At 39.3% G+C, this 14,661-nt stretch overlaps 1 pseudogene; it reads right to left on the reverse strand.

Moving 5' to 3' along the window:
- Positions 1-10,468: 10,468 nt before the first annotated feature.
- On the reverse strand, positions 10,469-11,870 carry LOC134363632 (endosome-associated-trafficking regulator 1-like; annotated as a pseudogene).
- Between the last annotated feature and the right edge of the window lie 2,791 nt (positions 11,871-14,661).

A 14,661-nucleotide genomic window follows, 5' to 3' on the forward strand; every position in this document is an offset into this window, starting at 1 on the left:
TAAAGAAATTGTATGCAAAATGTAAAAAGAATTCTTAAAACTCAACAATAAGAAAACAAACCAATTTAAAATTATGCAAAATATCTGAACAGACATCTCACCAAAGAAAATAATCAGATGTCAAGTAAGCATATGAAAAGGTGTTCAACATCATTTTTAACTAAGTAACTACATATTAAAACAATAATGAGATACCAATAAAAACCTATTAGAATGATTAAAATCCAAAAAACTGACATGTCAATTGCTGGAGCAACGGGAATTCTCACTCATTGCTGATGGAAATACATAAGGCTCCAGCCACTTTGGAAGACAGTTCAGAAGTTTCTTATGAAGCTAAACATAGTCTTAACATACAATACAGCAATCACATCCCCAAATAGTTATTCAACTGATTTGAAAATGTCTATACATTTGCATATCTATAGCAGCTTTATTCATAATTGCCAAAAACTGGAATCAGTTAAAATGTCCTTCAATGAGTGAATACATAAGCAAACTGTGGTACATCCAGACAGTGGAATATGATTCAGTGATAAAAACAAAGGAGTTTTCAAGCCACAAAAGACATGTGTGAATCTGAAATGCACATTGCTAAGCGAAAGAAGCCAGTCTGAAAAGTAACATACTGTATGATCCCAATTATATGACATTCTGGAAAACTACATACAGTGACAGTAAACAGTACAGTAATTGCCAGAAGTTCGAGTGTGCATGTGTGTTGGGGGGGGGGTTGTTAAATAGTTGAAGCACGGGGGATTTTTTTTTAGGGTAGTGTGTTCAAACTTTAAGAATATCATTTAGAAGGTTGTAGAATCACAGAATAGAACATGGAATGTAACAAAACAATCTAACCGTATTACAAATATATGAAAAAACCTTACTGAAGTGGGGTGATTAGTAGAGGGAGTCTATGTAACTCTGGAAATCCATGTTATGACACAGCACGAGGAACTCACCAAAAGCGAGCCAAATGTTGGCACTGAGATCTTGTACCTCCCCACCTCCAGAATTGTGTTCCAGTCTATGTAACTCTGGAAATGGGTGGAGTCTATAAGACTAAAATCAAAAGAAACTTCCCATAAGCTCTGTATTCCAGTTAACAATGTTGCTTCTTGTGAGGCCACAGCTTCACAAATGGATACCACTGTATAGTGGGATTGAACAATTAAGCAGATGAATGGTCGAAGGTGAGAACCAGGTTTCTCCCTGTGGGAGTAGAGTTTATAGATAAACAAGGGAAGGAGCCAGAATGATCCATATGATAACGAATTAGAGTTGCAAACTTCAGTATGAACTCATGGTTAGCTTAACATAGGTATAAATGGTTGCATGTAGAAGTATTTATAGATATGTGTGTATGCACTGGTTAGTACACACGCATATTTCCTTGCAGTGACAACACAGAGGGCTTGGAAGCAGTGACATGCCAACAGCAAGGAGCACCTCTAGAGCTCAGATCTTGGTTTCTAATACCAGTCTCCAAAAAAAGAAACCAGGCTCCTTAAATAAGTGGCTGATTCTATCACTAGGACAGGAAATAATACGAGATGAATCTGAAGTATCTTATAGTGCCAAAAGTAAGAAAGTGCTAAAATATATATATACCTACACATAAAATATATATATATATACACACACACACATACATACATATATACACACGTCCAGTGATAGGGGGGCTCTGTCAAAAGAACATAGGAGCCAACTAAACTAGTACCTAATGGACAAAACTGGATTATTTTAAGCAACAAACTAAATAAAGTAGTGTTATATTATAACCCAATAATAAATAAAATAAATATCCATGAGTCCATACCGGTATAAATAAACAACTGAATAAATAAATAAATAGGAGGAAAGAGAAAAACCTCCCCTGCAGAAGAATTCTAAACAATTCAGGTAGATACTCTGCCCTCAAGGCAGGGCAGGTAACTCCCCACTTCCGGGTGTGGGCTGAGCAGAGTGACTTCCTTCCAAGGTGCAGTGTGGGGAGGGCAGAAGAGGAACCTCACAGCCTGGCAAATGCTACTTCCACCAGGTCATCTGGGTCAGCATCCACAGTGACTCGTCGTGTCGATAGTACATATCCTTGATGTGACATGATGAGCAGGGGCCTTCACCTCTGTGGTCTTCTTCCCAAACCTATGACCCCAGCCTAGTCAGGAGAAAAGCATCAGACAAATTCCAGCTGAGGGACATTCTACAAAATACCTGGCAAAACCGTCTAGATAATCAACCAACAAGGAAAGTCATCTGAGAAGCTCTCACAGCCCAGAGGTGTCTAAGGAGACACAATGTCTAAATGTGATGTGATGTCCTGTATAGGAGCCTGGAACATTAGGGACATTAGGGAAAAACCAAGGAAATCCTAATAAAGCATGTGCTTTAGTGAGGAATAATTTTTCAATATTGGTTTATTAATTGTAACAAATTACCAAACTAATTTAATATGTTAATAATGTGAGAAATTGGGTGCAGGGTATATGGGAACTCTGTAAAATCTTCATAGTTTTTCTGTAAATCTAACCTTTGTCTAAAATAAAAAGAATATTTAAATAAAAGCTTGGAGTATGTATAATTCTAATAATTTATTAGGGAGTGTGTAAAAACAGTCTCTCAGACCCCATCTCCAGAAATTCTTATTTTTAGATCTGAGTGTGGGGTCTAAGAACCCGCATTTTTAACAAGCACCTTCCTTTCCCCCAAAAAAGAATTCAGTGCAGAGTCTGTGAATCCCACTTTTAAAATGTTCTAATTTTTGTATGCTTTATAGTGAAATTATTTTAGACTTACAAAAAAGTTGCAAAAATAGTACAAAGAATTCCCATATGCCACTTACTCAGCATCTCTAAATGTCAACATCTCACATAAATATAGTATAATCATCAAACCCAGAAAATTAAAATTAATACAGTATTATTAACCACCCTACAGACCGGATGCACATTTTGTCAGTTGACCTATTGACATCTTTTCCTTGTCCAAGATATAATCCAGAATCCACATTGCAATTAGAAGTCGTGTCTTAGTATCCTCCAATCTAGGACAGTTCCTCGGTCTCTCATCTTTCATTACCTTGACACTTTTCAAGAGCATTGGCCAGTTATGTTGTAGAATGTCCCTCAGTTTGAGTTTTCTGATGTCTTTTTGGGATCACTTTTGCTAGTGTATTTTGGCAACACCACCACACAGGTGATGGTGTGCCTGTCTCAGGACGTCTTCCTGAGAGGCACATGATGTTATTAGGGAGCCTTACTGCTGATATTACATTTGATCACTGGTTAAAGGGGTGTCTGCCAGATATCTCCACAGTAAATTTACCAGATTTCCCTTCGTAATTTATAGGTATCTTGTGGGGAGATACTTAATGACAAATATCTTGTTTTTCATCATACTTTAACCCACTAATTTCAGTATCCACTGATGATTGATGATTGCCACAATTATTACTGTGTGTGCTAACTGGTGTTTTCCATTGCTATCAATAATTTTACCTTTATTAATTGGAAGTCTGCTGCAAGGCAGAACCATCCCTCCTCCCCCATTTATTTACTTACTTATTTATTTGTATTTATTCTATTCCTTGTTTGTATTTGAGAAACTATTCTACCATGTATTCAACCAACTTTTTTTTTGAGCTTCTGTGATCAGTCAGGCTTTGCTCTAGCTTCCTGGATGCATGTGTCCTTGCTCTTGAGAACATTCTAGTTCATTAATCAGACTCAGGTGAGTTTGATTAGCATCACTTACAGAAAGCCTGCTTTATCCCATTGAGTTGAAAATTGAACTTCTGGTATCATTGAGGGGCTTTCAGCCTTCAGTGAGCACAGGAATCACTTAGAAAACTTGTGAAACATGCAGACCCTCTAGGGACTGACTCAGAAGAGCCAGAAAGAGACCTGGTCATCTGCATTTGTTGCTATGGATTCTCAATGACTAAGTTACAGGTGGTCAAGGACCACATTTGAGAAGCTGCTCTAGATGTGAGAGCTCCAGCAGACTTAAAACTCATTGCATAGTCCCCTGAAGGAACAAGTTAATCTCTGTGATAGGTTTTTAATTAAAAGATATGTTTTTACTTCTTCAGAAGGGTGGCTCTTCTTTTCTTAAGCATTTGAACAATTCATCTATTTAGGGCCTCACCTTTTCCTAGGACCCATCAGCTTCCCTGCTCAATGGAGGAGAACATTTATAGAAGATGAAAAAATGTGTTTTCTGGTCATTCAAGGTTGTATGACCTTAGCACTTGTTAGCAGTATTGGAAAGGGGTGGTTTTGTTTAATCTTGATCTTTTGAGGGCTCTGAATGATCTGCAGCTTATTGTATAGAGTTCCTGAAGACCATCATAGAAAAGTTAATAAAACACATTAGGGTAGTTCAAAACATTATAAAAAGTTAATAGGTTTAAGTGTACTCAATAGTAGTTTTATGCATGTTCGTATAACTCTGACTTCGTTCCTAAGGAGGACCTGAAGCACAGTAGAGCCAGGAAAGATTGTCTATTTGAAGTTTTGGTAATCAAAGACCAGGATTTAGAAACAACTTCTCCACTTCCTAGCAAGTGAATTTGAGTAAATCACTAAAGAGCTCTGATTCTTGGCTTCCTCATCAGCAAAGCAGGGTAATCCTAATACCTGTTATGCCAACCTTGCAAAGAATGAATGAGGTTCTAATGAGATCATGAGGCAGAAAAGCATTTTTTGTTTCAACTACAATAAGTCATATAAATACTATGTTACTAGGAGTCATAAAAAATTTAGTGAATTGCCATTCTTGGAAATAAAGGGAATTAACCCTCACTGCTTAGGATTCTCTAAAGAAAGTACTACATTCTACTCAGGTTGTAAAGGCGTTTAAATATTATTAGAATAATGGGGGAAATGACTGTTTCTACCTTAACAGACTACCAATTTACTTGCTGTTTCTTGTTTTATTTTATCTATTCAGCAGCAAAATACATATATATGTATTTATAATAAATTTTGGGAAATATAATTTGAGCTATAGAGATAGAAATATTATTTATTGCTTTAAATAAACCATTCATGTGATGGTTTATTTCTTATGAATGGACACTGCGCCACAAGTTAAATTAATGAATATTTTCTGAGTGAGGTCAATGGTGGAACTGAGAAAAGCATCCCAGGGAAAGTCCCCAGTCCTCGTGTGTTGCTGGACGTATTAAGCCTACCATAAAGTTTGTTTAAATTTCTCTCTTCTGCCTTCTTAAACAGTCTAAATATAAAACAAATTCAAACCCTTTAAGGAAAAAAAGTTACCTTATGTGTCTTCTAATCTCCTTGTAAATCCCCTAAGGGTGATTAATATGATTACTTAACCCCAACTGTCCGAGGGGGATTTGTGACAGCTTTATGAGGGAATTAGCTGTTTTCTGTTTTATGGCCAGGCTTTTTCCTCCGGGCTGGGAGCACGGCTGGAGGTGTCTGGGCCTCGCTGAGAGCCCAGGCTGTCTCCTGCAGAGCGGCGTCCCAGCCCAGCCTCAGTCACATCAATCCCAAGGTCGCATCATGGACATCTCACCTTAGAAGACTTTCTTCTACGCTCCCTTCTCTCACCTGCAATTTCTCTTTTGGGGGCATAAAAAGTACATGTAATGATTAAAAGATTGTTTTCTGTCTCTTTAGCCAATAACTGCTAAAAAGACTTCCCCTTTTCATCACACTGAACAGGTGTTTCTGCGCTACCCACTACCTCCCAGAACTCCGGTGTGAAAGCCAGGGTTCCAGTACTAGACCTCCACTCTTCTGATCTGCTTAGATGTTATTTTTACTATAAAGATTTATATTGTTCTCACCTCTGGCTTTTCCCTGATTTCTCCAGATTTATGAAGCAGTCATTTTTATTTGTCATTCAGTTCAACTCTGTGCCCATATATCAATTGCCTTCCTTTTTATTCACTTATTTATCTATTTTTGGCAGCTGGTAGGTACAGGGATCCGAACCCTTGACCTTGTTATTGTAACACCATGCTCTAACCTACTAAGCTAACCGAATTGACTTATTTTAAAAACTAAAGGGGACTGTCATTTCCAAGAGCATATAAAGACCAGAGCAGTGATTCTCAAAGTGGTTTTCTAGGCCTCCCTGGGGAACTTGTTAGAAATGAAAGTTCTCCTCCCACCCCAGACCCGCTGAGTAAGAAGCTCTGGGGCGGCCCCCAGTCTGTGCTCTAACAAGCCCAACAGGGATGCTGATGACAGCTTGTTTGAAAACCACTGGATTAGAAGATTAGCTGGGTTTCTAGCAGAAACACATGGGTAATTAGGTCCCCAGCAAATTTGGATAATATGAAGAGAGTTTAATAAATAAATTATTTACAAAAATACTCATATGAACCGAGTGCAGAAAAACTACAAGTGCCACTGACAAGGGAGGTACCAGCACCACCAATCGGCCTCCAGGAGCCAGGTGAGGGAAGCCTGAGGTAGGAAGGGCTGAGCAAAACTGCTGCAGGGCAGGGACCTGCCTCTGGACAGACGCCACCATCAGGAGAGAGCCATGACCTCCGGCTCCCTCCAGTGTCTGGTCAGTTTTTCCCACTGGCTAAATCCCACTAGAGGCCTGAGGGCTTACAGATCGTGCAGAGTGGTGGGGCAGGGAGCTGGGTGGAGAAGGGTGGCCAGTGCCTCCAGAGGGGCCAAGAGAACTATCCAGCATAGTGAGCAAGTAAGGCGTAATTCTCACCAGCTAAGAAGGATGGCCCAATGGGGGCCATGAATGAAAATGTGACCGGTACTGGCCTGAGGATGATCAACCATGCCAGTTTGCCTAGGAATACAGGTTTCCCAGGACAGGGACTTTCAGTACCAAAGCCAAGAGATACAGAAAGTAACAAGTGCTGGCGAGGATGTGGAAGATGTGGAGAAACAGAATCCTTGTGCGTTGCTGGTGGGAAAGTAAGATGCAGCCTCTGTATGGCGGTTCCTCAAAGGGTTATACGTAGAATTACTGTGTAATCCAGCTATTCCACTTCTGAGCATATATACCCAAAAGAATTGAAAGCTGGGACTCAGAGACATGTACACCAGTGTTCATACTAGCATTATTCACAGTAGCCAAAAGGTGGACACAATCCACAGAGAATGGATAAACACACAATGGAATATTACTCAGAAATGGGTAGGGAATGGGTAGGGGGTCACATGATACTGTTGAGGGTTTGTAAATTCTTTTTATGGAGGGAAATACGATTTGGTTGATTTTTTAAAATTTAACTTAAAGAGACTCGAAGCCACTTATCTTCCTATTCTGTTACAATCTTTAAATAGCTGGTGCCCAACATAAAAATCAAAGGACCACCCAAAATTGAAATTACTCTTGATTTCAGAGCCTATTCTCCAGTGTTCATCACACACACACACACACACGCACGCGCGCGCACACACACACACACGCACACATGTGCATGAGTATACTTCAAAACAATCATGGAAAAATGGAATTAAAAGATAATACAAGTACAAACTTTCCATGAACTATTTGAAGACCCCTTGTATATCAGTTTTCTTTCATTCATACTCTGGTTTACAAAACTTTGTTCTGCTAATTTGTGCTTTGAAGGATTTCTTTCCTAAAAATAATGTAAGCATGATATCTATTTAACCAGGTACAGTGGAAATGAAACTCCATGCTGCATGATGTTATTGTGAAAATTTACACTAATGGGAAATGAAGATATTTTAAAAACATATTTCGCAGTTACATCAGGGATTGTACTTTGTTATTAACACATGATAGAGATAACAGATTGTATTAGTCTGTTTCTGTTACCTATAACAAAATACTTGAAACTGGGCACTGAGTAAGAAAACAAAATTTATTGCTTACACTTGCAGAAGCTGGGAAGTCCACGGTCCAGGGAACACTCACTTACGGTGAGGGCCTTCTTTGGTGGTGGCTTTACAGCAACCCAGAGGTTTCACATGGTAGAAAATGGTGGAGCAGAGAGAGAGAGTTCCCTATAAACTCTCTTTTTAAAGCCCTCAGAACCATGCCCATAACCACCATTATTAATCCATTCACTGTGGCATGGTCCTACAATCTAATCACCTCTTCAAGGCCCCACCTTCCAATTACCATAATAAGATTTCCCACCTTCAATGGTTACAGTGGGGATTTAAGCTTCAATGAGGCTGGGGAAGGGGATGACATCTACAGCACAGAGTAAAAAGACAGTATGGATTTATTTCCAAGAAAAGGGTAGCGTGCACTGGGGTCCAAGGGAGTTGCGGTCAAGGGTGAGAAGCCTCTGGCCCTGACCCTGAGGTCCCCACCTCAGGGGTCTCCACCTCAGGGGCAGCTGGAAATGGAAGTGGAGAATGGGCCTGTGGGGTGGATCTGGGTCCTGGGCTTTGGATTTCGAGCTTGGTCCAGCAAACAGGACTCAGTCTATCAGAAATGGGAAGGCAACAGATAGTTCACTGTCCCAAGGGTCAGATGCTGCTCATGTCATCTGTGGGAGAGATTGGGGCCCATCTGCTAGAAAAATGTGACAATCTCCTAAGGAAGCTTAATATATGTGGCAATCTGGAAAGAATTAACAGAAAGACACTGAAGTCTCAGAAGAAAACTATGTGAAGCAGAAGAAAATTCTTACCAGAGGAGAGTGAAGATGAAATAAAAAAAGTAAACATTTGTGCCCTCGAGGGCTTTGAACTGACCCATGGGCTTTGGGGGTCACTGCCCACCTACCCCTACCCCTGCTCTGCCCCATTTGCAGAAATAATGGATTTCTTTCTTTTTAAAAAATCAATTGTGATGTTTTTAAGTGTTGTCTTCCCTTTGCTCTTGCATCCCCAACAAAAATCATTATGACATTATTCAGTGAATTGGTAACTTTGTTCCTATTTTGCCTATTTACTTTTTGGTGGAAAATTTCTACAAATGTGAAGCAGTAAGATATGAGAAGAACACTGCAGAAATTTTCCTTTTTACTAAATAATGGCAATAGCACAATAATCAAAATTGTGTGTGAATTTCTGTGGAAATTATTGCTTTTTTTCCTACCTGGATTTAAACAATATTTTTAAAAAAATCAATGTCCACTAAAACAAATATATATGTCTACTATTTACAAGTCATAACTCTAAATATCCATTGATTAGGGAGGTAAGATATAAATGGTAGTTTTAAATTATACTAAAACTACTCATTATTTTTGTCTTCTGTAGCAGGGAGGAATGTACCCATATTCTTTAAAGCTTTTTTTTAAAAAGTCTTCTTATGAAGGTGTTTTGTTGGGTTTTTGTTTTGTCTTATCATACAGATACTTGAATTCATTTATCCTTCTAATCTGCTGAAATCTTTAGAGCTGGTACCCAATATACATAAACTTATTTATAATGAATGAAATTTTACCAAGGATCAAAAATAATTTAGAAATTAAATTAGAAACTAAAATGGCAAGACTGTTCTCCCATATTGCAATGGATTTCTTCTCAAACTGACAATGTTTTAAGGAAAAAAAGAGTACAAATTAAAGTGGAACATGAAAAACAGAGAAATATTAAAGTCTGTATGTTTAACTTTGGATTTGTCTATTTCTTCCTTCAGTTCCATCTGTTTTGGTTCATAAATTTTGAAGCTTTGTTGTTAGGTGTATACAGACTTAGGACTGCTATATATTTTTAGTAAATTGACTCTCATCATAATATTATGGTGTTTTTTTTTTAAATTTCAGAATTTATTTAAACAAGAAAGTATCGGTTTGAAGAGGAGAGAAAAAGAATATTTACTTTAACAAAAGAAACATCTACAGGAAAATAGTCCAAAAAGTGTACAGCTCATGTTATGCCCTTTCCTGGGCAGGAGAGCAGTTAGAAAGGCCGCCTGGAACACTGGGTGCTAATCCGGGAATGTTCTGCACATACTTTAAATTCCTGAATTCCAAACTTCGTTGTACAAAATGCCACTCGAAATGTGTATCAAAACCCCCAGCCAAAAACAGCTTTTCAAATCTGCAAGTGCATAGAGGTGCACTTTGATGTCTTCATGACATGGAATGTCTGCGACCTCGGTCTCTGTGGGAGGACAGCAGCATCCACTAAGTGGTACCTCTGTGCATGGGCCACCCATCCCAGGAGCCACCCCGGGAAGGCCGCAAGAGTGAACCGTGAGCCAGGGGGGCCACTGAGTGACAGCAGAAAGGCACTAGTCCCTGTCCAAGTCAATCATTTTTATGATGGCTCATTTAGGATGATCGACTGAATTTATCTTACAATTGATGTTCTGGGATGATAATGGAAAACACTTATTACCGAATTGCTACTTTCATGTTTAGTAATTTTTAAAAATCACTGGCTTTTATAAAAATTTCTTCCAGTAGATCATAAGAATCTATAAAATAGCGGGAATTTCACCAAGAATGTATATAAACTATAGGTGCAACTCACGAATAGGCGCTGCTCTATTGTGGTGGCCAATAATACTGTTTTAGGTCATGAAATTAGTATCTCACGGTGAACACTTGACTCTGGGTGAAGACTGCGTATTTAAAGACAATCGCATGGTCAGATAAAGCAGCAGCGATCTCAGGTGTACACGGAGCGATCGGCAGGAAGCGCCCCAGTGGTTCTCTAGAGTCCTCCTCCTCGTCTTTAATTTCGGAAATTCTGCCTATAGATTTAAGGATTTGGGCAACAAGATCCAACGTTTCGGCTCCGGAAACCGGCCGCTTTACGGCAGCGCGCGCATTGCCCCTGACGACGCGGAGGTGGCGCACGGCCACGTGGCGGTTGTGCTTCCCACCGACAGGCGACAGGCGCAGCCCCGCGGCCGCAGGGCACCGTTCTCACGCACACGGTGGGAGACCCGTGCCTGGAGCAAAGTTATTTCCTGTTTCAGGTTAATGACGTGATTTTCTGCACTTACAGCCTGTTTGGCTGGAGGTTCTGCTCCACCTGCTGGACCACCAATTCCAGGTCATGGCAGTTGCTTTCCTCCTTGATAACTTTTGCTTCTAATCCCCGCTCAAGCATCCTCACCATGTCTGTTTGAGGTTCAGAGAATCTCTGCACCTCAATCAGCTTTCTGCTTAGCTCAGAATTTTCATCTTTCAGTGCTTCGCACCTTATGTGCAGTGTCCACAGGCGCTGGTCTCCCAGGGACTCTCTATGTGCCACAAAGTCTGTGCCAGGATTCCCTGCTGGCAATGCCCGAAAGAAACGTGAGTCAGTGTCACTCACTGTCTACGAGGACGGGGACGGGGATGAAGACTTGGGCCCTGCCAGATCCAGCGGGGTGGAGAAAAAGGAAAGGTAAGTGCTGCAGTGTGACATGCTCGCGGTGACCCTCGAGGAGTGTCTGCTCCATGGCGGATGGCAGATAGGCCCTGTTCCACGCTTGTCCGGGAGGTAGCCAGCCCTTGTAAGCAGTTCTACTTGGAAAACCTGCTGCTCACTGTTTGGGAGTTGTGGTCAAGTCCCAGTGAGTGCCTTGAGGCGTCCTTATAATAAATCCTACTGTCGGTTGTGTCCTCTTTTGACAGTCGGAGATTCTTGGTTTTCAGAAACTCTTTAAAGGAGAATGGATTTGCCTCTTCAAGATCTTCAATTTTGTCATTTCCCAAGTGTGTCTCATGGGCTCCTGATGGACCTTGCTTAGTACATTTCCCCCTTCCACAGCCCAAATCTGTATCTTCCATGGAAGCTACCACCAGACTAGGAACATAGCACATGAACGCCCACAATGCAGAAGAAGTGGGAGTCCAGGTGCCTGCCATGAGGGCACTCACAGTCCAACTGGCAGAAACAAGATCCCGGCTCATAGAACACTGGAGCATCAGGAATGAGGAAGCTTTAGTCTCGGGGTAGTGGGGTGATGCCTGGGTAGGGCGGGTAGCCAGACATCACTGCAGCCTACAGGACTGGCCCTGCCCAGCCCAGCAGCAGTGATGCCACGGCCCGCTCCACCCGGCCATGGCCCCCCATCACCTGCCCTTTTACCTGCCACTTCTCCGAGCCTCTTGCAGCTGCCTGTTATGTTCTTCTTTATCCTTGGTAATTACCCTTGATCTGAAGTCTACTTTGCCTGATATTAATATAGTCACTCTATTTTCTTTTAATTAGTCTTTGCATAGGATATCTTTTCCATCTCTTTACATTTAACCTGTCTATATCATTATATTTAAAGTGGGTATCTGGTAGAGAACATGTAGGTGAGAATTGTTTTGTTTTTTAAATTCAGTCTGATAATTTCTGTCACTTAATTAGTGTATTTAGATCATTTACACTTAATATAATTATTGATATGGTTAGATTAGGTTTACCATTTTATTGTTTGTGTTTAATTCCTCTGATTTTTGTGTCTTCCCCCTTCCCTGCCTTCTTTTGGGTAATTTAAATAATTTTAGCCCTCCCTTTTATTTTATTTCATTATTATGTTGTTATGTAAATTATTAATTAAATTAGTGACTTTTTGACTAATTTGACTTTGTAATTTCTTCAGAGGTTGTTTTATGAATTATAATACATATTCCCTAATCTGTAAATCCACTTATATTTACTATTTTACGGGTTTTTTTAAATGTTTTATTTGCTATGGATATTTTTATTTATCTTGCTTGGTCTGTTTAAAGTGAGGGTTAATATATTTGTTATTATCATTGATTGTTCAAAATGCTATTCTTTCAATGCACTTTGAATAAAGGTATACACTATATTAAATTAATAGTTTACACATTAAATAAAAGGTATACTTAAGGATTTAGTAAATAATTAAAACACTATACGTATGTGTTTACATTAATATTTACAGAGCAAATGAGATAACTTCTTGCAGCCTGGAAAAGCAAGGTGATGTAGCATGCTTTTTTAATTCACTAACTAACTAATTGAAATACTGCTTAAGATAATTTGTAATTAAAACTTTTAGGTATCAAAAACAAATTGGGAACTCAAGTAAAGATGGTTAAGCTGGAAGCTGACACTCTGGTGGCAGGGAGCTGAAGACTGGGGGCAGGAATTTTGAACACACATGGGAACAATAGACTCTGCTCGAAGCCTGGATAAGTCACAGAGTGACAACTGAAATCCTCCATAAATGTTGGGTCTCCAAAATACAGCACTGTCCTCTTAATAGGACTAAAAATATTCCTGCCCGGTGGGCCTGGTGAAGCAGGAAGGAAATGCATCATGGACATAGAGATTTGAGAAAAAAAGAAAAAAGATTCCTTGTGAAGAGTCAAAATCTCAAAGTTGTGTGGTAGGGAATCAAAATTTATTCCATCCACACGCGCAGGAATCCAAAAGATGAGAAATTAACATAAAGTGGTCCTGAGCAGTTTAATTCCCCTGTGAGAACAGAAAGAAAATTTAAATCTCCTCCATAGAAAATTTTCTCTCTGACAAATGTAGAAAACTTCCATCAAAACAAACAACAAACAACCAAACAAATCCATTTAAACTGAGTTTACAATAAAAAGAATGTATCTCAAGAGAAAGAAAAAAAAATTGTGATAAAAAATTACACACATAACACAGAAAAACCTCTGCCCCCAAAATAAAAAACAAACAAGCAAAAAAGCCTGTCTGAAAATAGCATAAGGACATGTAATTTAAAATTATAAAAGAAGTTTTTTTCTCCCTAGAAAGAGTACCACTTTTTTATTTTTATTGGTTATGAATATTCATGAGATACAATGTTGATTGTCACTCCTTGTGCCCATGTTGTGGGGGCCAGATTCATACTAGCTGTATACCCATTACCACAAGTTGCATTTGTACCCCATGTCCCCCACCCAATTATCCCCAACTCCCCTCCCGCTCCCCTTTTCCTCCCCACTCCACTTTGTAGCCCAAAGTAGAAGCCTAACAACACTATGCCGCCCTTAGTTTCCTCCTTTACGTTATAGTCATCATGTGTATTACATCTGTGCACCTGAAACACTCAACCGACAATACTATAATTTTTTATTTCAACGCTCATGCATATTTAAAAGAACTTAGAAGAAAAAAAAAAGAGTCTAATCTATTTACCCAGACATTTACTATTTCTGTAGCTCTATCTTCATTTCTGAAGTTCCAGGTCTCTCTCTGGTATCTAATTTGTTGGGAGTCTTTATCATGAAGGGATGTTTTATCAAATGCTTTTTCTGCATCTATTGAGATTATTATATGTTTCATTCTGTTGATGTGATGTGTTACATTTACTGATTTGCAGATGTTGAACCATCCTTGCTTCCTTAGGATAAATCACACTTGATCATGGTGTATAATCTTTTTGATATGCTGTTGGATTCTTTCTGCTAGTGTTTTATTGAGGACATTTGCATCTGTGTTTGTTGTCCTTGCCTGGTATCAGGGTAATTCTGACTTCATAGTATGAGTTTGGTGTCTGGTATTTGAGCTTGTTTTTCTATAAAATTTCCTTTAGCCTTTTTTTTTTTTTTTTTCTAACAGCAGGTCTGATGGTGACAAATTTTCTAAGTTCTCTTTCATCTGAGAATATTTTTATTTTGCCTTCATTCCTGAAGGATATTTTTCCTGGATATAGAATTCTGGGTTGATAGTACTTTTCTTTCATCATTAAAAAAAAAAATGTGTGCTACTTCCTTCTGGTCTCCATCCAGCTTCTGATGAGAAATTACTGTCATTTGAATTGCTATATCATGAGTCATTTTCCTATGGCTGCTAACAATTT

Source organism: Cynocephalus volans, chromosome 15 (assembly GCF_027409185.1).
Source record: "Cynocephalus volans isolate mCynVol1 chromosome 15, mCynVol1.pri, whole genome shotgun sequence".
NCBI classification, from domain to species: Eukaryota; Metazoa; Chordata; class Mammalia; order Dermoptera; family Cynocephalidae; genus Cynocephalus; species Cynocephalus volans.